At 38.4% G+C, this 27,866-nt stretch overlaps 1 pseudogene; it reads right to left on the minus strand.

Moving 5' to 3' along the window:
- Positions 1 to 1,876: 1,876 nt before the first annotated feature.
- LOC111179748 (suppressor of SWI4 1 homolog pseudogene) overlaps positions 1,877 to 27,866 on the minus strand; it is a 72,564-nt pseudogene continuing 46,574 nt past the window's right edge.

Here is a 27,866-nt window from a genome sequence, read left to right on the forward strand (position 1 = left end):
AACTGTCCAAAATTAGGAACAACCCAATAGTCCATCAACTGACAAATGAGTAATGTGGTACACCCATATTATGGAATATTACTCAGCCATAAAAAGGAATGAACTACCAATTCACACTACAACTTGGATAACCTCAAAAACAGTAGGCTAAGAGATAGGAGCTAAACGTAAAAAAACTACAATGCATGATTTTATTTATATGAATAATTTAGAAAAGGTAGATTTATAGGTAATGAAAGAAAACTAGTGGCTTCCTACAGTTGAGTGTGCGAGTGTGGATTAACTCTGAGGAACAGTGGAATGCTCTAAGTCTGCATTATGGTGAAGGTTGTACAACTGTACATTTGTTTAAATTATAAAATATTTTAAAAGTTTGTTGACAGAAACCATTGTTAAATTTGGTTCATTTACCTTACAAATTGATCATTAATTGAGATCATTTGCTGAGAAAATAAATTCTTCAGCCTAAAAAAGAATAAATAAATAAAACATAATTTGTCCTTGTTCTCATGGTGGATTGTCGGGGGCAGGAAGGATGTGACATTCCTTTTCCTCCTCTATCTACAGGCCTACTATCTGCAATTCCTAGTATCTTTCCTTTTCCAGTTCTGGGATTAAAGGTTTTATTCAAAGGTGATGCTGCAGGGAATCCATCTTTGACAGCAAAAAGTAAACAATACAACAAATGAGTTCCATTTCACTGCAACTATGCCTGACATTTGAGGCCATTTTTCTATTGTTGTCCTGTCATGGTCTACTTTATGGATTAGGTTTAAAAAAAAAAGGCAATGTAATGTTATGGGCAAAATCTCAAGTAATGGAGATGGCCAAATCCAGGTTTAATCATGTTTAATTCTATCATTTACCAATGCAGGGACACTGAGAAAGTTACTTGATATCTTTCACCCACAGACCCTCTAGAAATGGAGGTGATGACAATATCTGTTTTCCTCATACAGTTATTTTGAAGATTAAATTAGATATTATATATAAGAACTTATCAAAAGTTTTTGACATTTCAGAATGTATCTGAAATATGACCACTTTTCACCTCTTCCCAGGCAATCTCCCTAGCCCAGGGGAACAACATTCTCTCCAGTACAACTAAAATAGCTATTGAATTGGTCTCTCCACTTCTGCTTTTTTCCTCCTATTAACGATTGTTCACACATAAAATATTTCTAAAATGTAAATCAGATTATGTCACTCTCCTGCTCTAAAATCCTTCAGTAGTCTCCTACAAATCCCTATATTATCTGGCTCCCCTCTACCTCTCTGGCCTCATTCCTACCAATATTCTCCTTGATTACTGATCAACCTGATCTTACAATTTCTCAAACTCAGAGAATATATTGCAACTTAAAGTATGTGCCTCTCCTGTCTTCCTTTTTGAAATATTCTTCACATCGATAGTCAAATAACTTATTCCCTCACTTCACTCAAGACAAATGACACACCCTCAAGGATGCCTTTCCTGAGCCCTCTAACATAGCAAACTCCGTCACTCTATGTCCCTTTAACTAACTTTATTCTTTTTTTTTTTTTTTTTTTTGCGTTACGCGGGCCTCTCACTGCTGCAGCCTCTCCCGCTGTGGAGCACAGGCTCCAGACGCGCAGGCCCAGCGGCCACGGCCCACGGGCCCAGCCGCTCCGCGGCACGAACCCGTGTCCCCTGCATTGTCAGGTCGACTCCCAACCACTGCGCCACCAGGGAAGGCCCACTAACTTTATTCTTACTACTGAATAATATACATTAATTTTCTAGCTGCTTGTAGTTTTTGTCCCTTCTAGAATATAAGCATCATGAAGGGAGGTCCTCTGAATATTTATTGTATGGCTGTATTTTTAGGACCTACAACACTGCCAAGCACATAGTAGGCTCTCAATAAATATTTGTCTAATAAATGGGTGAATGAATGATAAACAGTAACTCCTTTTAGTATTTAAACACTATAACTGAACAAGACTTTAGGTGATTTGACTCAACATCAGCTAAAACAGAGCATCACAATCAATTTCCTAATTGTAATTGACTACATCAAAATCCTCACATCTCTTAATGCTCATTAAAAAAAATCAAAACAAAACAAAAAAATGCACTTTCCATTTCAAATGGATAACATGTTTACAGATCACACAAGTATGTGCATGAAAATTAAATGGAAAATAAATTCAATACCTTTCTATCTAAATTCTTTACTGATTTACTACTATTTTTCTATTTCTGTTTCACCATTAAACTTAATATAATCTCTCTCCCTTAGGGACCCTCACAGATATTTTAAGACCTCTACACAAAATACTACTCTCTTAAGAGAAAAGGAATTTATCCCTACCAACAATCATGGCATCCTAGAAATGTTTTACAGACCCAGTCTTCCCATAGCTATTTATCTCCTTCCCTATAAATTCCCTTATTACACAGTTTAACTGTCTGCAACCTGAGTTTTCTATTATATTTCATATTTACTTTGTAACAACAATAAAACCCTTCCATAAAACACTACATATGATCCAAAAACTCAATGCCATGAAATGCTATGGGAATGAGAAACAAGCTGCTGTTTGACATAGATCCTCGTTTTGGCTACAGGATTTAAAACTTTTTCAATCCAGTTGCCTTCAGGAGCCATTTAGTGAGGGTTGATAACTTAAATACCCATAGTGTTATTCCATGGTTAGAATCTCCTAGGAAGTTGTCTTTTTTATTTGTCCCAGGAGAATTTACTGGGAAAAGAGTGGGCCATTAGGACCCAGGACTGACCTGTGTGCCCCCAAATGGGTTATATTTGTGTTTCCACCTGGCCGTGGCATCCTTTCCACCTTTCTCTTCCCACTGTCCTCCACCCATCCTTAAGAACCTTGTTTAAAGAGGCGAATGGGAGACAACAGCCAACCGAACAATGTCTAAGCTTATAATAAGGTTCTGCTGAAATGATTTTGAATCTAATCAAACTTTTGGAGCCGTGGGATTAGAGTTTGTAGAAAAGTTAACTTTGCCTATATATCTGTCATTTTACCTCCCACTGGAAAGTACATCACCACCAAACTGAGACAAAAAGACACCAATTTAAAAAAACTCACAAAAGTGTAAAAATGCTCTTAGTAGTGGTCTTTGGAAGCCTCCAATCACCATGTAGGCCCCTGCCTCAGTATGCCCTCCTTCATGGTTACTTATAGCCTGAGGGCCTGGCGGGCTGTCTGTGCACCTTCAGGACCGGTGTCAGGCTCCTTGCCCACCGCCTGACGGGAATACTGGGTTTCACCTTGCCCCCCCTCCTGCTGGCTGGCTCCCTCTGCTTCTAGGGGTTCCCCCGGGGTCCTCAGCATCACAGTCTCCACTAGCCTCTGCCCGTGCCCTCTTCATGCCCCCAGGATTTTCTTCTAACGGGTCTCTCACTGCTCCTACTTGTTCTGGAAGTTCTGGGCCTGCCTGTCCTCCCTCTGGGCCTTGAGCTGCAGCTTCTCCTTCTTGGCTACGAGGGTGGCCTGCAGTTCCCCCAAAGTCTTGTGCAGGAAACTGTAGGCAGCATGTTCCCCTCCCCAACACCCTCCTGGGTCCTGATGAGCTGCAGGTTATGCGAGGCCCAGTACTGGTAGCGCCGGGCAGCCGCCTGGGGCAGCTCGGTAACACTGTGCGCGCAATCCAGCTCTGCCTCAAAGGCGCAAGCCTATGGCCAGAACTCACCCATGTCCTGCAGGGAGCTCATCTCCTGAGAAGCTTCATCATTCCGCAACATGCTCCCACAACAACTTTCATGCTATGATAGCGGGATTCCAGCTCCTGGGAGTAGGGACCGTAGTTGATGAGAATTTGGCGCTTGACGGCGTTCACATTCGCCTTGCGCACATAGATGGAAAAACAGGTTCTGGTACACGGTGGCCATGAGCTTCACGTGCACATCATGGGGGCCAAGGCTGCTCAGCACCAGAAGGGAAGGATGGGCAAACTGCCACTCAAGCACACGGGTACAGCGAGGAAACCACAGCATCCACCAGCTTGTACGTGTTCGTCTGGAAGATCAAGGTGGGGCCTCCAGGGAGGTGCATCAGCTTAATGTAAATACTGGTCTCCATTTTGCTCAAGACCAGTAAATATGTGACTCGGCAGGACCCAGCCAGTACCACAGAATCCTGCAAAGAGTTTGTCTTTCGTCCCCGCAGGCAGGCGGTGGCTGTGAGCAGCTCCACGAGACCGTGCAAACAGCCGGAGCAGCTGTAGGTTGCCACCTCTCCGCAGCTCGGCTAAACACGAAAGAGTGCGGCTGCGCAGCGTGAGCCTCGCGATAGCTGAGCTGCGTGCCCCCAGGCGCATGCGCGTGCTCTTAGGATCCAGCGACCGCCTTGAGTGCCGCCTCCCGCAGTCTCTCCCACGAAGTTGCCAGGGTCTGCCGCTTCCAGCACGCTCTGCTCACCTCCTGCACCACTGTGAAGAGTAACCGGTAATCCACTGTGCTATATACACATAGGGCTTTCAAAATACGAGAAAACTGAGGTTTCTGGTTTCCGACAGAGGTACAACATGGGCTATGTTGGGGAGAACAGATAAGAGTAAAATATAGTTCTTGTTAAATTAGGCATTGCTGTGGGGAGGCTTGAAATCCGTTCACCTTGACAAATGCTCAGAGCACATGTTTTCATCTCTGATCACCTTTGCGGTTTATTCAGGATCCACCCATCCCCATTCTGCTCTACACAGCTGGAGGCAGGGGGTGGGTTCCATCACCCCTCCAGGTGTTTTTTGTTTTTTGTTTTTTTAAGTGTTTTTTTGATCAGTGTTTAAAATGGCTTTATTACTGAACTAAACTCGGTTCTGCTCACCTGCCCAGAGTAAAGCCAGTGTACTGACACCAGGTTGTGAGGAAAGAAAGTTGCAGTGTTTATTGCAGGGCATCAAGCAAAGAGTCCAGGCAGCTAGTGCTTAAAAGGCCCAAATTCCCTGATGGCCTTCAGGGAAAGGTTCTTAAAGACGGGGTGAGGGAGGGGTTGGGGGTTGTGGGTTGTGTGATCAGCTCCTGGACATTCTTCTGATTGGTTGGTGATGAGGTAACTGGGAGTCAACATTGTCAACCTGCTGGTTCCAACCGGTCTGGGATCTACCTGTTTGTGGGCAGCGTACAGGTAACTTCTTTCACCTGGTGGGGATTTCAGTATCAGCAAAACGGCTCAAAGCATGTGGCTCAGAATATTATCTATAGTCTTTGAGAAGGAACTAAAGGTCCTTGATTTTGTTTTATGACTAAACTGTTATTATTTTGCCTTCCCTGACTGTTTTCCTTTGTTTCTGCATTTTATCACTTCTCTTATTAAATTCATTCTTTGGAACTTCGGGAAGGCCTAGGAGGCTAAAATTTTTCTACAAAGAAGAGGCGGGCAGAGGCCATGGGGGTGGGGAGTCTGTTCGGGGAAGGCCCCGCAGGGTCCTGCTTGTTTACAACTTCAGACTGGCTCCTTGTTCAAATCACAGACACCTGGTGAACCATTTCCACCTCCTTATTCTGGCATCACTAAGTGTTTCTGTGGCTCAACGTACAAGTGGCTATCTCTCCCCACCCCCACTTTCTCCTTTTGCCCCCTCTCTCCTTCCTGTCCCCACCTTGTTGGCTCAAGCTGATATGAGAGCTATAGCCTTTATATTCCTGAAAAGAGTTCACTGTGTTACTCCCCTACAATTATAGAAAACACCGGGCTCTACACGGGATCCCATGGAAGCCCTTCTCATTAGAACTGAGGTTGGCCACAGGCACCCTCGTCCCTCTGCTTTGGGGTGGGAGTCACAGCACACATATAACTCTCTCCAAAGATGGAACCCTCACATATCCTCTCTCAGGCCTTTCTTTCAATGTTTTTATGTCCTTTGGGGGGCTTTCCAGAATCATGCACTTGTTTTCCAATATTTCCTTTGCAAACTTCATATTGCTCTGGCCTATCACTTGGAATTTTATGTTTGGTTTGATCTTGCTATTATATTCATATCACTGAAAAGTAATGGGTCCAGGATTTAAACCTAGGTCAACCTGACTCGAAAGCACCTACTCCATAAGATGTCCCCAGACACAAGTCCACTGTCTCTCACCCCTCCCCATCTCTATCAATATCATCTTGCCTCTTTGACCTCTTTAAATGCCCTAAGAAAGTGGCGTTCTTGCCACACTCTGTTGGAAAACTTTAGTTTGATTTCTGAAGGAGAATGTATTCCAGCTCTTACATACTAACTTTAAAGAACCCACTAACATAATATCTCTTCTCTTTCCTTTCATATTCTTTATCCAGGAAGTTTCTTTGTGGGAACGCCTATATGACAACTGATCTTCCCACCCAGCATCTTAGAATATGACAAGAGTTATTTTCCTTCTCAGATAGACCTTGTATAATCAGCAACTGTGTTAATATCAGAAATGTTCACCTGAGCGTTCTGTATAACCCATTTTTTCAATAAATAGATTTGGCTGCCAAGTAGCATAATTTGTTCAGTTTTCCCTTTGAAATATATTTAATCACAAACTAGAGGTTCACATGGGCCTATATTTACAGACTGTTTGATAACTCCAATAATTGCAAATTTATTTGGTTATATTTTCAAAAAGCAAAAGAATGGCAGTGTAATGTATGCAAGAAATTTTAACTGGAGTCAGAAGAGTAATAATACCTGCCCAGACACCCACATAAGATTATTGGTAAATGTATATAATAGAACTTTGTAAAACGTAAAGGGATTTTAATACTATTACCCACCCCCACTCTTCGCTTCATAATGCACAGAAAAGTATTGGTTACATTCATCAAGAAACTGCACATAATCCAAAGATACATAGTTGAAACAACACTTTATTATTAAAAGTTTTATATTTATCAACATTGAAATTTTCCCTTATGAAGTCAGCAATAGTACTTTGGAGGGGAACATTGCTTTAATTCTGACTCACTAAATTATTTGTAAAATACTGAATACTTTGAACACATGCTTGAATACATTTGTAATATATCAGGACCATGATGCAAAGGCAAAATATGCAGACAGCATCTTTGTATTTTACCTTTATGTTTGCCAATTATTTATCTTGCACTTCCCCATATTTCACTTGATGCATTCTATTCAAATAATACACAGTGAGATCAAACCACAAGAACTCCAAATGCTCAGTCTATGATTGCCAGCCAGTAAATAGGTTCTCTTTCAACTTCATTTAAATAACAGCTCCTGGAACTTAATATAATGAAAGGAGCCTGAAATAAAAAGATTGCTCTGCTTTACATGAAACATTCCTCCACACACATTTCAGTAAAGCCAGCATCTCTGAATCATCCCTTTGATAATTATTGGATAAAACAATTTCCAATTACACAAGAGAAATTATATAACACAAGTGCAAGTTGAGTGAATAATAGATTTAATTAAAACGGGCACAGGTGGAAATAGCCTTGGAGGAGGGGCAGAGTGGTCATTTCTTAAAATGAAATTAAAGGGAAAAAGGTAAGCACAGTAATAAAAAGAAAACCTAAGTAACCTATAAATAAATACCTAAGTCAATTTAAAGGTTAAATATTTTTTCCTGAAATCTCATTACCTTAGCCAAATTTTCCAAAGAATAATTCTGTATCCTTTGAATGCATGCACACCATAGTCCTTGTTAGAATTTATACTGATAAAATGATAGGGGAACACTTAGCACTAACTTAAGCTATACAAGTTAGGTACTCGATGTGAACTATGTAAGCTCCATATTTATGTTAATTTCTACCATAACATCATGGCAGAAGTTTGTCTTATGATCTGTAGCTCTTTTACAAAGTACTTAAAACTTCCTTTTGGTTGTGATCCATAGTACCTATGAATATGAACCTATTGCTATCCTCATATATACTGTATATGATAGATATACACACATACATTAATTTTGCTTTGGTTTTTTACTCCCATTTCCCCTTATTTGACTGTAGACTTTGAGGACCAAGAGAGTGAGTTATCAAGTTATCAACTTGTATATACTGAGTGATATGTGTGTGTATATATATATATAGAGAGAGAGAGAGAGAGAGAGAGAGAGAAAGAGAGAGAGAGAGAGAGGTGTCTTTTTTTTTAATTCAAAAAATGTTGTTTTAGGATCTATCCATGTTGTGAATTATAAATCTAATTGATTGCTTCTTGCTACTATAAGGAATCCATAATATGTGTCCAATATATGCATCTATTACTTATAGGTATATTTATGTATACTATGTGCATATATATAATTTAGAGAGATCAGCGTGTATAGAGAGATATCAATATATATGCCACTTGAGATGGTTGTTCTCTTACTCTCTGTACATTCCCTGCTCAACCAGTGTCTGCTTCACTCACATGACTCCTCTTAATTATGGGGCTTAATTAGTAACCACCTACCTGCTTGGCCCAGCTGCTTGTTTCCCTGGTAACTGATGAGCCAACCTGAAATCAATTCCCCCTATAAATGATAGCCTCCTTCTCCCCCAAGTAGCAAAGATTGCTACTGTGTCCTGCCTGTCCTCTGCTGCCCACGCTCCAGGACCTTGGGTTTGGATGTGTAATATCCCATGTCCAATAAGCTGTTGATGTCTCTGTCGCTGTCTCTCTGCTCTTTCTTCTGTCTCGAGGCTGGGCAGCTACAAGGCTTGCAGGCCTGCAGGGTGTAGCCCAGCACAGATAGTCAAGGGGATGAGGAATACAGAAAAACTAACAAAATAAAACAGAAGATACTTTGAAGTTTAAGGGAGTGCAAAGTTTTTTTTTAAATAGAGGATTAATTAAAATATAATCTTCATCTTAGATAATTGGGTACTTATGGCTTGTCATAAAAAGTGTTGCATCTTAAAACAACTTCAAGGAAAACAAAATTACCGTGCCCTAAAAAACTGTTGGAGGGAACAAAAAGGGGCTTCTGTGTTGCCAATGACCTGATGTTGTAGAGAGTTAGAATAAAATTGTTTCATAAATTACGAGGCTGGAGGTCATAGAGGTTTTCCTACATTTTTCTATTGTCAGGGAGTTGTAACTTTCGCACTTAGGCCTTTAAATAAAACTGGATTCTATTTTTGTAAGTACTATAAGATGGTAAGGCAGTTTTTCCAACATCACTTTAAAGGAGCCATTTTTATAACACCATATGTGTAATACACTTTATATAGATATTATATACCATATATGCTTATATGTACTATGTGTATAAAAAGAAAAAAGCAAATTCTAAAATTAAATACAATTGTTTAATATGTTTACTTGGTTAAATTAATTCAAGGTTAGATTGTTTCACTTGAATCTGAAGCAGGCTTGAACAACAGAGGTATTATGAAATATTTCTGAGATGATACCATATTAAAATATATTTTGTCTGCCATTGATTCACCACACCTATTAGGAAGAAGAAACTGAGAAAATAATTAAAAGTCTATGGTAATAGTCTCAGGCTTGAGATGAAATAAGCCTTATAGAAGGAAGTGACTGTTGGTACTTCTGATTTACAGATAAGAAAACAAAGGCTCATTAGTGCTAAGTAACTTTCTCTGAGATTTCATTTAGTGAAAAGATTATCTAAGATTTATATGTAGCTCTGTCCGTCTACTCTTAAACTCAGGCTTCATGCATTAAACCAGGAGTCTGCTTACTTTTTCTCAAAAGGGCCAGATGTAAATAAGCTTTGCAACCCATATTGTGTCTGTTGCAACTACTGTCATTATAGGACAGAAGGAGCTATAGACAACATAAAAAAAATAAGCATGGCTGTATTCCAATAAAGTGCTGTTTATAGACAATTTTAATTTCATAAAATTTTTACATCATGAAATATTATCCTCCCCTCAGTTTTTTCAACTGTTTGAAGTCTAACAAATTGTTTGCTTACGTGCTGTATACAAACAGGTGGCAGCCTGGATTTGACCCGTGGTCTTTAATTTTTCAACATCTGCACAAAACTGTGTTAAACTTAGGCAGTCAGAAAAGGGCTGAAGTTTGTGTTCTGCTGTGAGATGCTGCAGTGAGATCATTTTGCCTTAAGGATGTAGGTGAAGTGATTTTTATGGCATCAAAAATAGATAGCCAGCAGCCAGACAAAAGTGCAAGCCAAAGTTTAAAAGTTAGTAATGGTAAGTATTTAGAAGTCATTCCCATGAGGTTATAACTCAAGCTGAAATAGTATTGAAAATGTGACTTTGGATATAGCCAGAACTATGCAGTGGGAGGGGAGAAAGTAACAAGAGGATGTGATGTGTATGCAGGTATCGGTGAAAAGGGTAGAATGAAAATGAACAAATTCATGGAAAATAGGGAAGGAGATAGTTTCATGAAAGAGGAGCAGGGCTAATGACATCCAAGTGGACAAGGAAAAATTCATGGCTTCATTTAACATCTGAGTAGGTTGACAATGATCTCTGATAGAAGAGCCACTATAGACAGGTTAGTGTAGGAGCAGGTTACAGATGCTTAAGTAGGTGGCAGAAGGAGGAGACCTGGCTTTCCATTAGAAATGAACTTTTTGAAAGGAGACTAACCTGTATTAGTTTTATGCTGAGGACTGAAGGGGCAAGTGGACAGAATAGTTTCCAGAATTCAGTGAGACCTGAGGCTAAGAAGGAGGGTCAGGGTCCCCAAGCTGCAAATGTGGAGGGCACAGCTACTGCTAGAGGTCTGGCCTTCCAGAAAAAGTCTTCTAATTGGAGAAGACCTAACAGTTCTTAGGCATTTAACAAAATGGCTATAGACAGATCTTTGCCTGTAAAATATTGGCTAGTGTTGCATTTCAGATATCTGAAAATATTTTAACCGAGCGATTTACTTCATTTGATTAGAGTACATCTGAACATATTGTGATAAATACACATTGTATGCTGTTTTGGTAATTGAAATACATACTGGATTTGTTATTACATAAAATACGAATTTCTCCTTCTGCAGTCTTTAGTAACCAAAATTCTCTGCCACCTGTTTCACAAATTTATAATCAACTTTAATACCTTAATTCAATTTAAAAATATTAACCCCAAGTATTTTTGACATATTGTTTGGATAGAAAAAAACTGTACTCTAATAAACCAATTGACATTTCTTTTTCTTTTTTTTATATATTATCTCTGTTTACCTACCTTGGATAAGATTAATTCATTGAGTCACTAAATGTCTCATGTATGGTATTTTCCTAGACACTGTGGAGGATACTAATTAGAAAACAACATTCCTAGCATATGATGGCTGCAATCAGTTTGTAGGGAATAAAGTCACCTACAAATAAATATATTGGAATTCAGAAGAGAAAAGGACTGGAGGAAAAGAGATAAAGTGGCAGCTTCATGAAGGATATGATATCTGAGTTCAGAATTTAAGAATGGGATATGCCAAGTGACAGGTTATTGTCCAGTTACAGGGAGCAGAGAAGATGTCTCCCTCCAACAGCAATAATTGAAAATAAGCAGGCCCTGGGTACAACCAACACCATCTTAAATGGAAATAAATCAGCAGTGATGCAGTCCTTGGGATAGATCGCTCTCTGGGGAATTACCATTCTATCTACCAGATTCTATAACAATGGGCAAAGTGACAATATCAAACTTTTAATAATGCTCAGTAAGCACTTTACCCTAATATGTTGTGACCACAGAATTTGTAGCAACTCATAAAACACACTATGTGATCACCTCCTCAATAAATTCCTTCTAAACCTTTGAACTTGACACATTGTAATCCAGTTTGGAACAGTAACAGTATGTTTTATTCTCTTGGAATTTGAGAAAATAAAATGACCTAAGTTTTTTACATTGAAAATCAAGATGCAAGTTCTTATAAACAGCTGCAAGCTTAATTGTCTCTAGTCAATTCTTAAATTACTAAAAGGAGAATTGATGTCTGAAAAAAAAACCAGAAGAAATAGAGGCTTGAGAAAGATATGCTTCACAAACCTGGTTAAATAATGCTTATTCCTTCACAGCTAGCTTATTGTCTTACCAATGTGGAAGCTAGGATTTTAAAAATATTTGTAGCTACAAATATCTGCTCAGTATTACCTTTAATTTGTTTTATATTTTCTTTTGTATTTATTTTTTCTGACAACTTCATCAGTGTCTGTTTGGCAACAATGGGGACTTAGTATGATGTGGTGATTATCACAAGCAAATTCTGAATATATGGTCCCGTTCCAGAGCTCTCAAAGCAATTGACTGTGGCCTCTGTAGGAGATGTATCATGGGTCAACCTATTCTGTTGCCCAGACCTGCATCTCTGCCCCTGAAGAATTGTTCTCAAGAGGACTCACCAATAAATCTCATAGGTGTAAATATCAGTGTGTCAGAACCCATATCACACAGAACCCAAGCTAAGTTGGATGTCCATTTTCTCCAAGTTCATCCGTAGATTCAGTGCAATTCTAGTAAAATCCAAATAGATTTCTCATGAAAATGACAAGTTGATTCTAAAAATGTGCATAAAAATGCATAGGATCTAGAATAGCCTTTTTTTCTTTGGGAAGAAAAAGTTACAACTTACACTACTTGATTTCAAGTTTTACTCTATAAGCCACAGTTATCAGGATATGATGGTATTGGTGGAAGGATAAACACATGGTCAATTGATTGGAGTTGAGAGACTAGAAATAGAACCATACATAGAGTGAATTGATTTTTTGACCAGAGCAATTCAGAGGAAAAAGTCATTGTAACAAAGAGAGTCTGGACCCATAGAGGCTAGATTCATGGAAACATGAAGTACAGATTCCCCAAACAGGTCACTGAGAATGATGACAAGTAGGGCTACTACTACTATACTTTGACTACTGAACCCAGGTATTCTACTTGTTTGGGAAACAGCATCATATAAGGCCATTGCATCCTGGTTGGATGGAGCATCATTCTTGTAGCATAACATCTCAAAGTGGGAACCTCATCTTTGCCTTCAGAAGACCATTCCATCACTCTATCAGTGTGAATCTGTACTTCTGTGGAGTATTGTAAGTGATAAGACCAGTGAATCCCTTGACCATATGCTTTAATTTATGCAATAGCTTTTCTTTTTTTTAGTTTTAGAAAAGGAAGCACCTACATTATTACTGTAAAATTTTCCTCATCCAAACATGGAATTTCACTAGTCCACCTCACATTTTATGATTCTAAATTGTCTTAGAATCATAAAATTGTCTTAAGTTTGTATCTACAGTATGGTCTTGTCCTTTCATTTAATTTGGAAAATGTATTAAAATTCTCCGCCCTCCCCCCCAAAGAAAAGTAGAGTCATGTACCCACTGCCTCACCATTACTGGTTCTTATGAAGGCCAACCTCCAAGATGGTACCGTTGAGTTTTACTTGCATATATTCATCCTCTTCTATAGTCTTCTCTCACACTGAATGGAGTTAACCAATATAACCAATAGGATATTGTGGAAATGATACTATGTGACTTCCAGAGCTATTCCACTAACATGCTCCTTCCACCTTGCTCCCTAATAGCTCATTTGCTCAGGCAGAAGCATTTATCAGCATCCAAAGAAGTCCAGACAACCTTATACAGGTTCCATGTCACAAGGAATTGAGATCCCTACAAAAACCAGCGCTTACTGACCAGGCACGTGAGTGAGACATCGTGGAAGTAGATCTCCACATGCAGTTAATCCTTCAGATGACTAAAGCCTCAGATGACATGTTGAGTACAACCTTAGCTACTATAACCATCTAGCTAAGCAACTCCCAGACTCCTGACCCAAAAAAACCTGTGTAATAAATACATGTTTATTTTTTTAAGCCACTAAATTTGGGTGCATTTTTATGCCACCATAGATAAATAAAGTAGCTATAAAATGTATCCCTTAGTATAATGCAGTTTTACGTGTAATCCCATATGTGAACCAAACAGTAAATCCTTGGGAATGGTACTGGCTAAAACCCTGTAAGGAGGAAAGAAAAACTCAATCCCAGAATGTTGATTCCATTCAAGGTGAATTGCTGTCCTTTCTGAAGCAATTAAATGACCATCCCTTAAAAGATGGTGCTGTATTGGGAACCCAGTGTAGGTTTTGGTCGACAGCAGTTGGACATATGGCAGCAGCAGTAGCCACCTCAGCCTTGGAGCCCATGTTACTGAGCCTATGTATAGCATCCATTCTTGCCATCATGGCTCCTCCTCCCATGTGCCCACTATCCCAGCACCGAGGTGACCAATGAAGAAACTAGTTAATGTCAACTGGCCACGTCATTTTGCTCACTTGTGAATTTAGACCCTACTTTGTAGGCAGGTAAAAGGTGCCCCTTTGGAGAGATATCCTAGCATGCACCATACCACTGGGCATTTAGAAAAATTCACTGATGTGGTAAGCTCTTGAATCTTCATAGAGTTTATCTTCTTTCCTAAAGATTGTACATGCCTTACCAAGACATCCAGCACACTTGCCACTTTTTGCTTATTCAGTCTGATCAACCTGATATCTTTATATAGTGGACTAATGTGGTGTGCATGGAATTATCCAGGCAGACCAGATACCTCTGCACTATATTTTAACTCATGTTATGGTCCAGTATATGGTCCATCTTGGTATACACTGCATGTACACTTGAAAGGAGCATGCATTTTACGATTATTAGGTTTAATGTTTTATAAATTAAATGTAATCAAGTTATGTAATTGCATGTTCAGTTCTTGTATGTTACTATATATCCCATCACTACTTCTGTATCTATATATCGCTATTGATACTTTTGTCTCAGTTGTCTACCCATTACTGAAAATAGGGTGTTAACTATGTAACTTTGAATGTGCATTTGTCTATTTTTCTATCTAGTTTTGTTTTCTTAATGTGTCTTATAGTTCTGTTATTAGATTCATAGGCATTTAGGATTTATATATCTTCTTGATGAATTAGTTATTTTATGATTCTGAGTGGTCCCTATTTATCTTTTTTATTTTAAGTCAACTTTGTCTGATATTAATATAACCATACCATATTTCTTATGCTTAGTGTTTTCCTAGTGTGTAGTTCCATCCTTTTACATTCAGCCTACTTCTATCTTTGTATGTAAAGTGCTTGCTCTTGATACCACAAAATAGTTGGGTCTTTTTAATCCAGTCTGACCATCTCTGCTTTTTAATTACAATGTTTAGTACATTTATATTTAAGATCATTAATTGTATAGGTTGGTTTAATTCAGTTATTTGCAATGTGTCCTTTAGTGATACTATCTGCTTTTGGCTTTCTTCTTCTCCTTTCCTGACAGCTTTGGAGTTGATCAAATACGTTTTATTATTCTATCTTCTTTATAGACTTTTTAGCCGTATTTCTTTAAATTATAATTTTATTAGTTTTCCTAGGGGTAATGATATGCACCTTACCCAAGTTTACCTAGGTTCAGTATTATAAAATTACAAGTAAAATGTCAAAACAGTAGTGAAATTCCATTTATCTCCCATCCTTAGTGTTATTGTTTTCATATATTTTACATCTGCTTATGAAATCTGGCAATATAATGTTATACGTTTTGTTTTAATCATCTTTAGAAAAATTAAAAGAAAAAATGTATTTTATATTTATCTACATATTTGCCGTTTCCTCTGTTTTTCATTCCTTATGGAAGATCTAAGTTTCCATCTGCTGTAATTTCTCTTCAATCTCAAAAGTTCCTCATTTCCTGAAATTCAGGTGTGCTGCTGACAGTTTTTCTCAGCTGTCATTATCTGAAATACCTTTTTTTCTGTCTTTTTAAGGGATATTGTCATTACTTTCAGAATTTTAGGTTGACCATTCAGCACTGTTTTACATCCAGAACTTTAAATATGTTGATCCATTTTCCTTTGCCTGCCTTGTTTCCAATGAGAAGTCATCAATCCTTCATAATCTTGTTGTTCTATATCTAATGTTTCTTTTTCTCTGCCTGATTTTAAGATTTTCTCTTTATTTTCAGTTTTAAGCATACTTAGGTATGGTGTACCATGTCATGTGTTTTTTTTTTATATTTAACCTTCTTGAGATTGGAAATCAACAATTCTTGGTATATAAATTGATGTTTCTTATGAATTTAGGAAAGTTTTGGCAATTACGTTTCAAGTATTCTCATTGACCATCCCCTCTCTCGTCTCCTACTGGGACTTAAATTACATTAGGTTACATTGTTTGAGATTAACTACAAGTCACTGAGTTAATGTTTTGTTAGTTCATTTTTCCAACATTTTCCCCTGTATTCTTCAGACTGAATAATTTCCATTGAATGTCTCAAGTCTAATGTCCCTTTCATTTCCTGACTCTGGTTCTAATAAGTTTATCCTGTAATTTATTTTCAGATACTGTATTTTGCAATTCTAGAATTTCTATTTGGTTCTTTATATAGCTTCTGTGACTATTCTGAGATTTGCCATTTGTTTACTCTTTATCACCAGTTTTTTCCTTTGTTTTAAAACGTATTAATAATAACTGCTTTTAAACTCTTTGTATGCTAATACCAACATTTGTGTTTATCACCTTTTTAAAAAAAATTGGAAGTGGATCATGTTTTCATAATTTTTGGCTATCCATGAATTTTTAAAAAATGTAATCTTCACATTGTGTCATATATTGAAGGGAGCCTAACTTATGCCACCTTTTAAAAAGTCTTTTGACTTTTAGCAGGCAGTTAAATTGCTGACAGGTCTTTTTGGTCCTTCCAGGCTTAGTTATATCCTTTGTTAGGGTAGATTTATTGCCATTCAAAACTTGGCCTTAGAGAAGTTCCTCACTGTAGTAAGGCATCCTCACCACTGCGGTGTGACCTTTCTAGGACTTAACATTGTATACACAAGGTGCTCAGCACGGTCTTTCCATTATGGTTGGACTGGAAGGCCAGTGTCTCTCAGAACTACACAACCTACAGTCCCAGCACTGCACAACTTCTGGTATCATTCAGCTTTCAGCCTCACAGCAGGGAATCTCTGCTGGGCCTCAGGGAATCTCACCTTGCACGTGTGCAGCCCAGCTCTTGGCCAAGGATCCACAATGAATGACCACACAGACTTCTGAAGCGTTCCCTCTGTACAGCTCTCTCTTTTACAATGAATGCCCTGCAAATTCCAGCTACGTAAGCACTCCACGGCTCTCATTTTTTATCCTCAACTTGGAAAACAGGGTTGCTTAGCCTCCACCTACTATTCTATGGCAGGAAAATGTTAGTAGTTGATCCTCCACTTTTAAGGAATTAAAATATCCTTCAAGGCTTATTTTATTTTATTTTTTTATTATTTTTATTTTTATTATTTGCAGTACACGGGCCTCTCACTGTTGTGGCCTCTCCAGTTGCGGAGCACAGGCTCCGGACGCGCAGGCCCAGCAGCCATGGCTCACGGGCCCAGCCACTCCGCGGCATGTGGGATCCTCCCAGACGGGGCACGAACCCATGTCCCCTGCATCGGCAGGCAGACTCTCAACCACTGCACCACCAGGGAAGCCCAAGGCTTATTTTAAATGCTACTAAACTTTTCCTCATCCCTACTGCCAGGAATCACCAGTAGTTACCCAGATATTCTCTTTGTACAGATCTCAATAACCTTTAGTTAGTAGCTGGCCTTGAGGATAAATATGGTCTTGCTTAATATCCCTTGTTTAGACCAAGTTCCTTAAGGGCAGGTATATTTGTGATGGTGAAAGGGAGTGAGCGTGGGATTCAGTTTTAGGAGCTCATGAGATTTAGAATTAGAAATGGCTCTACCGTTTTCTGGTTCTAACTTACATGGTCTTAGAAATTTATCTAACCTCTCTGAATGTCAAATCTCAAGTTTATGGTATCTATGACCAACTAGTTATAGATCAAATTGTCATGAGGATAAAGTGAGATAATATACACAAGTGAAATTTTAACCAATAAAGGGCTCATAAAAGTATCAGTTAAAGCACTGTGAGCAGGTCAACATCATCTTTATATTCATAATCATCCTAATACCTCATAAGGTAAAATTTTATGTTAATTTTTTTAATGGTAGTGATAAAAATCTCACCTTGGAATATTTAAGTGCACACAGAATTCATGGCCCTGAAGGGTAATGTTTACTACTGAAATAAATTCTATGTAACTTTTTACATTTAAAAAATTAAACCTAGGGCTTCCCTGGTGGCGCAGTGGTTGGGAGTCCACCTGCCGATGCAGGGGACGCGGGTTCATGCCCCGGTCCGGGAGGATCCCGCATGCTGCGGAGCGTCTGGGCCCGTGGGCCATGGCCACTGAGCCTGCGCGTCTGGAGCCCGTGCTCCGCAACTGGAGAGGCCACGGCAGTGAGAGGCCCGCGTACCACAAAAAAAATAAATAAAATAAATAAAATTAAAACTTGAAGAATATAGAACGCCACAGTGTTAAATAACTGGGTTTCCTTGAATCAGTGAAGAGTCAGATATATCAACTAACAAATGGCTATATTTCTTTAGCACTGCTCATATACAAGAGCCATAAACAGTAGTAAATGACATTTTTTGGATCTTTGTCATGAAACAGTCTTTGTTAACATAACCCCTTTCTACACAAGCTTTTATGCGTAATAAAACTACCCAGAGGTATGCTTGTAACATCTGGTGGTGCACAGCAGTATAATTCCAGTGAAATGACAAAGTTTGCACCAGGCAGGGTGAGGGAATGGATTAAAACTTGGTGTCATCAGCAAGTTTAATTATTTCTTAACGTAATTCTTCAGTGCTTTTGTGGAGGGCTTTTTAGAGGATTTGTTTCACCTAGTGAATACAACACTCTAGAAGTTCATGTATTTTCCTTCAAATAATAGCTCTTATATGGCTGTATTAAAATAATGAATTTTCATCATAGCAGGCTACCAATAGAACATAGCTCCAGTGGAGAAGAAAATTGGACACAATTGAATGCTCTGTGGCAAAACATTTAATAAAAGTAAATAAGGATGTCTAACAGGTTTAATAAACACCCTAAACTTGGTAGGATGCAGTCAGAAAATAATTTTGTTTTCCTACCACCAGGGCCTTCAGATATCCTCTGTGAGATCTCCATCCCCTCTCCCTGGATATTTTTAACAGATAGATTGCTTTTCTGATAACTTCTAGGTTTTAGAAGAGTGTCATTTTCAGGATAAAAATATCTAGTATAATCTAAATCAAAACCCACCTCTCACACAATTCAAGCATTTTCTCCCTACCCCTGTTCAAAATTGACCAAATGTTTGGGAACCAGCAAGGGTAAAGAAGGATTTTGGCATGGTTCCTCTCCACTCCACAGACTTTGTGAGGTAAGGGAGAGGAGAGAAAGGATGAGAAAGAAATTAGCAAAGTCCTTTTACTTGGTTAATGCTGGCTATAGTCCTCTGGTGATTGCTGAGTCAGAGATCCAAATGTTGGGTCTTTTATCGGATGTACATTGAAGGATTTTAGGAGACTAGTCACAGGAGCCTTCACTCTAAACCATTCTGACATGGTAATGCACTATATGGCTGACGTCATTCAAACTTCTTGGTCTCTTCCCCCATGTTACTCTCACCTCGACGCCCAGAGTCCTATCCATATGACAGTCTCAGCTACTGAGCCTACAGGAGAATCTCTCTTTCACTCTCTCACTCTCGTCTTATCTCTATGAATGTTTTCCATTTGCCCCAATCACTTGGCTTGAGACAAGGTAAAACACAGCTCTTCACTTATTGGAAGGGGAGGGAAGTGCACAAAAAACTCTGTCTTTCACATATTCTCTTCAAGGAAGTCTCTGTGGAATACTTTTCTGTTTTACTCATGTATATGTAGAAGATGGATATTTTCTGTAAAGTGAATTTGGTCTCCTCTTCAATTAGCCCAACAGAGATGTCTGTAGCCACACTTGTTAAAATGTAGGAACACTCTCCATAATTTACTCAAACTTGGGGGCAGTCGTCAAATCCCCAGGATGACTATAAAGGTCCCACCTCTCACTCTATTACACATATTTGTGCAAATTACTATTTTTGTTTCTAGTTTACTAGAATCTATCTGTTTTTGTTTCTGGTTTACCAGATCGACCATGAAGTTAATGATGCTTAAGTTTCAGGTCTCTTTACTTGCATGTGCCCCTTCTAAAGCTCTATACCTAACTGAATTTGTAATTTTTTGTTCTTTTTTCTTGGAGATGTCCCCCAAATTATGTAAGATTGAAGCTCCCAAAGTCTTGTTTTGCCTTTTTCTAGAGGCATATATTTGCAAAGTGTTCAGAGCAAAGGCAAAAGTGATTTCACTTGCTCAACTATTGACACCAGTCTTTGTCTTTTTCTTACCAACTCCCGCCTCCAAACTTCTACCCATATGTGCATGTTTAACTTTTCCTAGACTCTAGAGAATGACTTAATGTAATAATCAATTGTGAGAGTTGATTTAAACACACAGTAATTTACTCTGGTACAAATTTCCATAGATGTACCAACAAGTTAAGATCTCAGCATCTTGAGAAGTTTAGTATGGCATCCCAAACAGGAAACTACTGCCATGAATCATTTAATGCAGAAATAAACTTAATTTGTAGGTTTTGAAGGGGAGGTTGGCAGAGCAGGTGTTTGACTGACATACCTAATATTATGGGCACTCTATAAAATTGTTAACTAAATTAGGTGACACAGGAGAACCATTGGGAAATTGATCACAATATGACAGAATAAGGAGATATGGATAATATCTCACTGGATTTTAAAAGTCTGTATACTGTTTTGACACTGAAGAAATTTCAAGTGTGGTCAGACTGTTGCTGTCTGACCTCAGCCAGAGCTTCAGGCTCCTGCACTCCTCCACAGCCTCCAAATTTGTGGGTCAGTTATAGCAAAGAAGTTTTACTTTGCCAACAACGTTTGGTAGGGACTGCCTGGGCACTGTGTTAAGATGGCATTTTTCTACCTCTGGATTCAGTCAAAAGCATTTCATGGTCAGTTAGTGATGCTGCCATAGGTACTGCGATGAAAAGTGATGACGTTTATGCTACATGTCTTCCATTCATGTATGAGGATAAGCAGATGTGCTGCCTAATAACTATTCTCATCATTATATCCATGTGTCAAGAGATACCCTACAGTCTATCTTGGCATTTTTGTGATTACATTTTGTACAATAATCTGAAATAAATACAAAATTCTTACATTTTGTATGTTCATTTTAAAACGTGTGACACTCAGCAGCACATCATAGCAAGGAATGATTGGAATAACTGAATAGAGCTTTTTCTTTCCCTGTTTCTAATTCCTCTTCCTCAATGTATAAAATGTAATACCATGTGTTATTCATCAACAGCAATGCAGTGCTGCCGAGCAAATGTCATTCAGTGAGGTTACCATATATATACGGCTGTGCATCAAAATGTTTCTATGTGGTTTGCGATTATCCAACATTATGGAAATGTGAATAACGAGTTAAGGCAAATAAGAAACATTTAGTCAAGTGGTGGAAAGGGAGAATTTTTCTCCATAGCAAATGTGTTGAAAGAACTCAGGTGAGAAGAAAAGGCTTCTTTTAGCTGCCACGCCAGAGCTGACAGAGACCTTGGCAATCCAAGTTGGCAGACATATATCACAGCCAAGCACCACAGACACCACACTCTCTTATTCTGACATGAGCAGACTTGCAGGGCTGCTTCATGGTATCGAGTCAGGGACGTGAAGATAGACTCCTGAGACCAGAGAGAGATTGGTATTTTCCCTCTTTCAGTTAATGAGATTTTTCTTTGCCTTCATTTAATATTTCAGTGTCTAATGCCTTTGAGAGGGATGAAAGAAGCTAGTGTATTTAAAACCTCCTGTGTTTCAGGCAATAGGCTCAGTACTTTATACATATTAATTCATTTAACCATATATCTACTCTCTGATATACTTAAATCCACAATTTATATGTACTTAAATCCATTGTTTGCAGGTGAAGAAACTGCAGATCAGAAAGCTGAGATAATTTGAGTTAGGTTACCCAAAATTTGAACCTGAGCTATCTCTCTTCAATTTGTTTTTTCTACTACATCACTCCACTTCATGATGAAAAATTACATTTTCCCCAGTTATTCGTTGTTCTTTGTTTTATCTGCCTGAATCTCCTCGATTATCTATTTCCCACTACCTCGTAGAAGCTGAGATAATTTTCTCACCATGTTTTGGAAATATGACCAACTTTGAAAAGAAATGTAAACTAAGTAATCTTTTTTTTTTGCGGTATGCGGGCCTCTCACTGCCGTGGCCTCTCCCGTTGCGGAGCACAGGCTCCGGACGCACAGGCTCAGCGGCCATGGCTCACGGGCCCAGCTGCTCCGCGGCATCTGGGATCTTCCCGGACCGGGGCACAAACCCGTGTCCCCTGCATCAGCAGGCGGAATCTCAACCATTGCGCCACCAGGGAAGGCCCCAGTAATTTTCTATAATTTGGCCGTATTTCACATTCAATATTTTCCAAGTAGTTTCCTCTTTTTGCTTTTAAGGTAAGTAGAGGTAATGATATTTAGAGATAAGTTGATCTGTCTGCTCACCTAAAACTTTATTCTTTATGTTCTAGAAGGGCAGCAGAGCATCAGGGCAGGGGTCATTCTTGTGATAATCTGAGGAATACCATCGCTAGAGATTCTACATACCCTTGCAGAAGTTAACATCAACAACAGCTTTTAATATACTTGGCATCTCCTTCTACTGAAAGATCATCTTCCTCTGCTTGTTGCTTCCCATTTGCAAGGGCTGACCTACATGTTCTCTTAGTTCTACCACAGTCTTTATCCTTTAAAATCCTTCCCCTCTCTTCACTCCCCTACTCCTGCTAAGTGAATCATTATGTCACATAGAAGTCATCATATCTGTAGGCTCCAGAATGGCACCAGATATGTATCTAAGTTCATTTGCAATAAAGATTGCAAATACACTGTTCTAATAAAAATAGCCTTTATCTATTGAGTACTTACTATGTGCTAGGCATTATTTTAAATACCCTTCATGGATGTAATCAGTTAATCTTCAAAACAACATTGAATGTTGGTTTTAAGATTACCTGCATTTCAGGAAGTCAAGGTTATATAGCTAGCAAGGTTACATAGCTTGCTCAAGGTCTCACATTTTATTAAGTAGCAGAGCTAGGATTTGAATCCAGTTATTCTGGCTGCAAGCCCTGGATACTTAGCCATTACATCATCTAGCAGGCATTGCATAGCAGCTACTTTATCTGAATAATCTATTAGGCGATTAATACATCCAGTGATGTAAGAACAATTCCTAGTTGTATTTCTTCTGTATTGTACAGATAAAAACTGAACCTCAGGTTCTTTGTCTAAATTCAGTTATTGAGTAGTAGAATGAAGCATGAGACTAGACTCTGTTTTATTTTTGATCTTGTGTTCTCTCCTGATCATGCTAACACCCTAGCAGTGTGTGTTATGCATTATATTTAAACCTCTCTTCTAGAGGATGAGCAATATGTTCTCACAGGAAAATGTTCATTACTATTACATGGCAGTAAATATTTTGAATCAACCTACAATTCCAGAGTGCAAAACAGCTTGTTTTAAAGAAATATCTTCTAACTTAAACACACACACACACACACACACACACACACACACACCCCAAAACAAAAACAAAAACTAGATAGTGTTGTGTAATTATTTATCTTTTAAAAAGAAAAGAAGGGCCTCTCTGTTGCGCAGTGGTTGAGAATCCACCTGCCAGCGCAGGGGACATGGGTTCGATCCCTGGTCCAGGAAGATCCCACGTGCCGCGGAACAACTAAGCCCGTGTGCCACAACTACTGAGCCTGTGCTCTAGAGCCCATGAGCCACAACTACTGAGCCCACGTGCTGCAACTACTGAAGCCCGCGTGCCTAGAGCCCATGCTCCACAACGAGAGAAGCCACTTCAATGAGAAGCCCACGCACTGCAACGAAGAGTAGCCCCCTCTTGCCGCAACTAGAGAAAGCCTGCGCACAGAAATGAAGACCCAACACAGCCAAAAATAAATAAATAAAATAAATAAATTTAAAAAGAAAATGTAAAGGACTTTTTTTTTTTTTTTTTTTTGGCGGTATGTGGGCCTCTCACTGTTGTGGCCTCTCCTGTTGCAGAGCACAGGCTCCGGACACGCAGGTTCAGCGGCCATGGCTCATGGGCCCAGCCGCTCCGCGGCATGTGGGATCTTCCCGGACCGGGGCACGAACCCGTGTCCCCGGCATCAGCAGGCGGACTCTGAACCACTGTGCCACCAGGGAAGGCCCTAAAGGACTTTTAAGTTGCCAAAATATATAGTTAAATCTTCAAGTTTTAATATTCCTCACAGGAAAAGTAAGCAAAGCAAAATTTGCTGGGGACAACGTGGAGACCAGGAACTTTTCATTCTGAATTTCTAGACTATCTTCATATACTTGTTAAGTGAGTTTATTTGTATTTTTAGAATTTTTCTTTAATTAGAAACCTCATATTATAAAATATTCTTTATTGTATACTAATATCCCTATTAGACCATTTCTACATATAATGAGCTTTGCCCCCTCTCAGTTCCCCCAGATGACCTTGAATTATTCATTTTAGCACATCGTTATGTGGTATAAGGATATTTTCTGTATAGTAAGGTGGTGATGAAAATGGAATATGGTGTCAAAAGATTTATGTTTCTATCATATATAAAAATTTGACCTTAAGGAAGTTCTACGTTCTCAATCTCAGTTTCTTAGCCACTAAAATGTGGATAATAATGCCTATATTTCGTGGCCGTTGTAGGATTAAATGAAGTGTTTAACAGGTATTAGTTTCTTCCTCTTTTTCCTACCTCAGTATCTTAGTCAAGGTTATTTTGTGTCAGATTATAGAAACTCATTTAAACTAGTTTAGGTATAAAATGAAAGTTGTTGAAAAGACAGTCTGCAAACTCAGACAATCCAAGTAAAAGATAATCAACTAGGTCTCAAGACAGGTGGGAAGAGCAAACAGTAAGCTGTCAGGAACCTAAACAGTTATTTTAAAATTGTCTCTCTCTACTGACAAATGGCTTCTCAACCTGCTTCTTTCTGTCTGTCTACCTCATTTTTTTAATTCAAATGTAGTTGATTTACAATGTTATGTTGGTTTCAGGCGTGCAACAAAGTGATTCAATTATATTTTTCAGATTATTTTCCAGTATAGGTTATTAAAAGATACTGAATATTGTTCCCTGCATTATACAATAAATCCTTTTTGCTTATCTATTTTATATGTAGTAGTGTGTATCTGTTAATCCATATTCCTAATTTATTCCCCCCTCCCTTTCCCCTTTGGTAACCATAATTTTATTTTCTATGTGTGTGAGTCTATTTCTGTTTTGTAAATAGATTCATTTGTATTATATTTTACAGTCCACATATAAGTGATATATAATATTTGTCTCTCTGAGTTATTTCACTTAGTATAATATTCTCTAGGTCCATCCATGTTGCTGCAAATGACAATATTTCACTCTTTTTTATGGCAGAGTAATATTCCATCGTGTATATGTACCACATCTTCTTTATCCAGTCATCTGTCAACAGACACTTAGGTTGTTCTATTTCTTGGCTATTGTAAATAGTGATGCTATGAACATTGGAGTACATGTATCATTTTGAATTAGAGTTTTCATATTTTCCAGATTTATGCCCAGGAGTGGGATTGCTGGATCATATGGTAACTCTATTTTTAGATTTTTAAGGAAACTCCATACTGTTTTCCATAGTGGTTGCACCAATTTACATTCCCACCAGCAGTGTAGGAGGGTTCCTTTTTCTCCACATTTTCTCCAGCATATATTATTTGTACTTTTTGATGACAGCCATTTTGACCAGTGTGAGGTAATACCTCATCGTAGTTTTAATATGTATTTCTCTAACAATTAGCAGTGTTAAGTATCTCTTTTTGTGCCTGTTGGCCATCTGTATATTTTCTATGGAGAAATGTCTATTTAGGTCTTCTTGTTTTTTTTAAATGTTTTGGCTGTATCAGGTGTTAGTTGTGGTATGCTGGATCTTTCATTGCGGCACATAGGCTTCTCTCTAGTTGTGGCACGCAGGCTCTCTAGTTGTGACCCATGGGCTCCAGAGCATGTGGGCTCTTTAGTTGTGGCACACAGGCTCTCTAGTTGTGGCATGTAGGCTCAGTAGTTGCGGTGCACAGGCTTAGTTGCCCCATGGTATGTGGGATCTAAGTTCCCTGACCAGGGATTGAACTGGCATCCTCTGCATTGCAAGATGGATTCTTAACCACTGGACCACCAGGGAAGTCCTCTTCTGCCCATTTTTGATTGGGTTTTTTGTTTTTCGATATTGAGTTGTATGAGCTGTTTGTATATTTTGAAAATTAATCCATTGTCAGTCACATCATTGGCAAATATTTTCTCCAGTCTTTAGGTTATCTTTCAATTTTGTTGACAGTCTCCTTTGCTGTGCTAAATCTTTTAAATTTGAGTAGGTACCATTTGTTTATTTTTGCTTTTATTTCTTTTGCCTTTTGGAGACTGATCTAAGAAAATATTGCTACAATTTATGTCAGAGATCATTTTGCCTATGTTCTTTCTAGGAGTTTTATGGTATCAGGTCTTATATTTAAGTCTTTGAACCATTTTGAGTTTATTTTTGTGTATGGTGTGAGAAAATGTTCTAACTTCATCCATTTGTATGTGGCTCTCCAGCTTTCCCAGCACCACTTCCTGAAGAGACTGTCTTTTCTCCATTCTGTGTTCTTGCATCCTTTATCAAAGATTAATTGACCATAGATGTGTGGATTTCTTTCTGGGATCTCTGTTCTGTTCCATTGATCCATATGTCTGTTTTTGTACCAATACCACACTGTTTTGATGACTCTAGCTTTGTAGTATTGTCTGAATCTGGGAGGATTATGCTTCCTGCTTTGTTCTTTTTCTTCAGAATTACTTTGGCAATTCTGGGTCTTTTATGGTTCCATATGAATTTTAGGATTATTTGTTCTGGTTCTGTGAAAAATGTCATTAGTAATTTGACAGGGATCCCATTAAATCTGTAGATTGCTTTGGGTAGTATGGCCATTTTAACAATAATAATTCTTTTAATTGAAGAGTATGACATATCTTTCTATTTCTTTGAATCTTCTTCAGTTTCCTCTATAAATGTTTTATACTTCTCAATGTATAGGTCTTTCACCTCCTTGGCTATTTTTTTAATGTGATTTTAAATGGGACTTTTTTTTTTTTACTTTCTGATATTTCACTGTTGGTATAAAGAAATGCAACAGATTTCTGTATGTTAATCTTGTATCCTACTGCCTTGCTGAGTTCATTTATTAGTTTGGATAGTTTTTATGTGGAGTCTTAAGGGTTTTCTATATAGTGTATCATATCATCTGCATATAATGGCAATGTTACATGTTCCCTTCCACTTTGGATACCTTTTATTTTTTTCTTCTTGTCTCATTGCTGTCACTAGGACTTCCAATACTATGTCGAATAGAAGTGGTGAGAGTGGGCATACTTGTCTTGTTCCAGAACTTGGCAGGAAGGCTTTTAACCTTTTTGCCATTGAGTATTATGTTGGCTGTGGGTTTGTCATAAATGCCTTTTATTATGTTGAGATATGTTCCCTCTTAACCCACTTTGGTGAGAGTTTTTACTTGAATGGATGTTGAATTTTATCAAATGCTTTTTCTGCATCTGTTGAGATGATCACGTGGGTTTTGGTCTTTTCTTTCATTAATGTGATGCATCCCATTGATTTTGCGTATGTTCAACCATCCTTGAGACCTAGGAATAAATCCAACTTGATCATGGTGTGTGATCCTTTTTATGTATTGTTGGATTCGGTTGGTTAAATTTTTGTTGAGAATTTTTCATTTATATTCACTAAAGATATTGGCCTGTAATTTTCTTTTTTGTAGTACCTTTGTCTGGTTTTGGTATCAAGGTGATGGTGGCTTCTTGTAAAGATTCTGGGAGTGTGCCTGCCTCTTCAATCTTATGGA

The sequence above is a fragment of the Delphinapterus leucas genome, chromosome 7 (assembly GCF_059928025.1).
Source record: "Delphinapterus leucas isolate spDelLeu-1000000601 "Yukka" chromosome 7, BTC_Dleu_Yukka2, whole genome shotgun sequence".
NCBI lineage: Eukaryota > Metazoa > Chordata > Mammalia > Artiodactyla > Monodontidae > Delphinapterus > Delphinapterus leucas.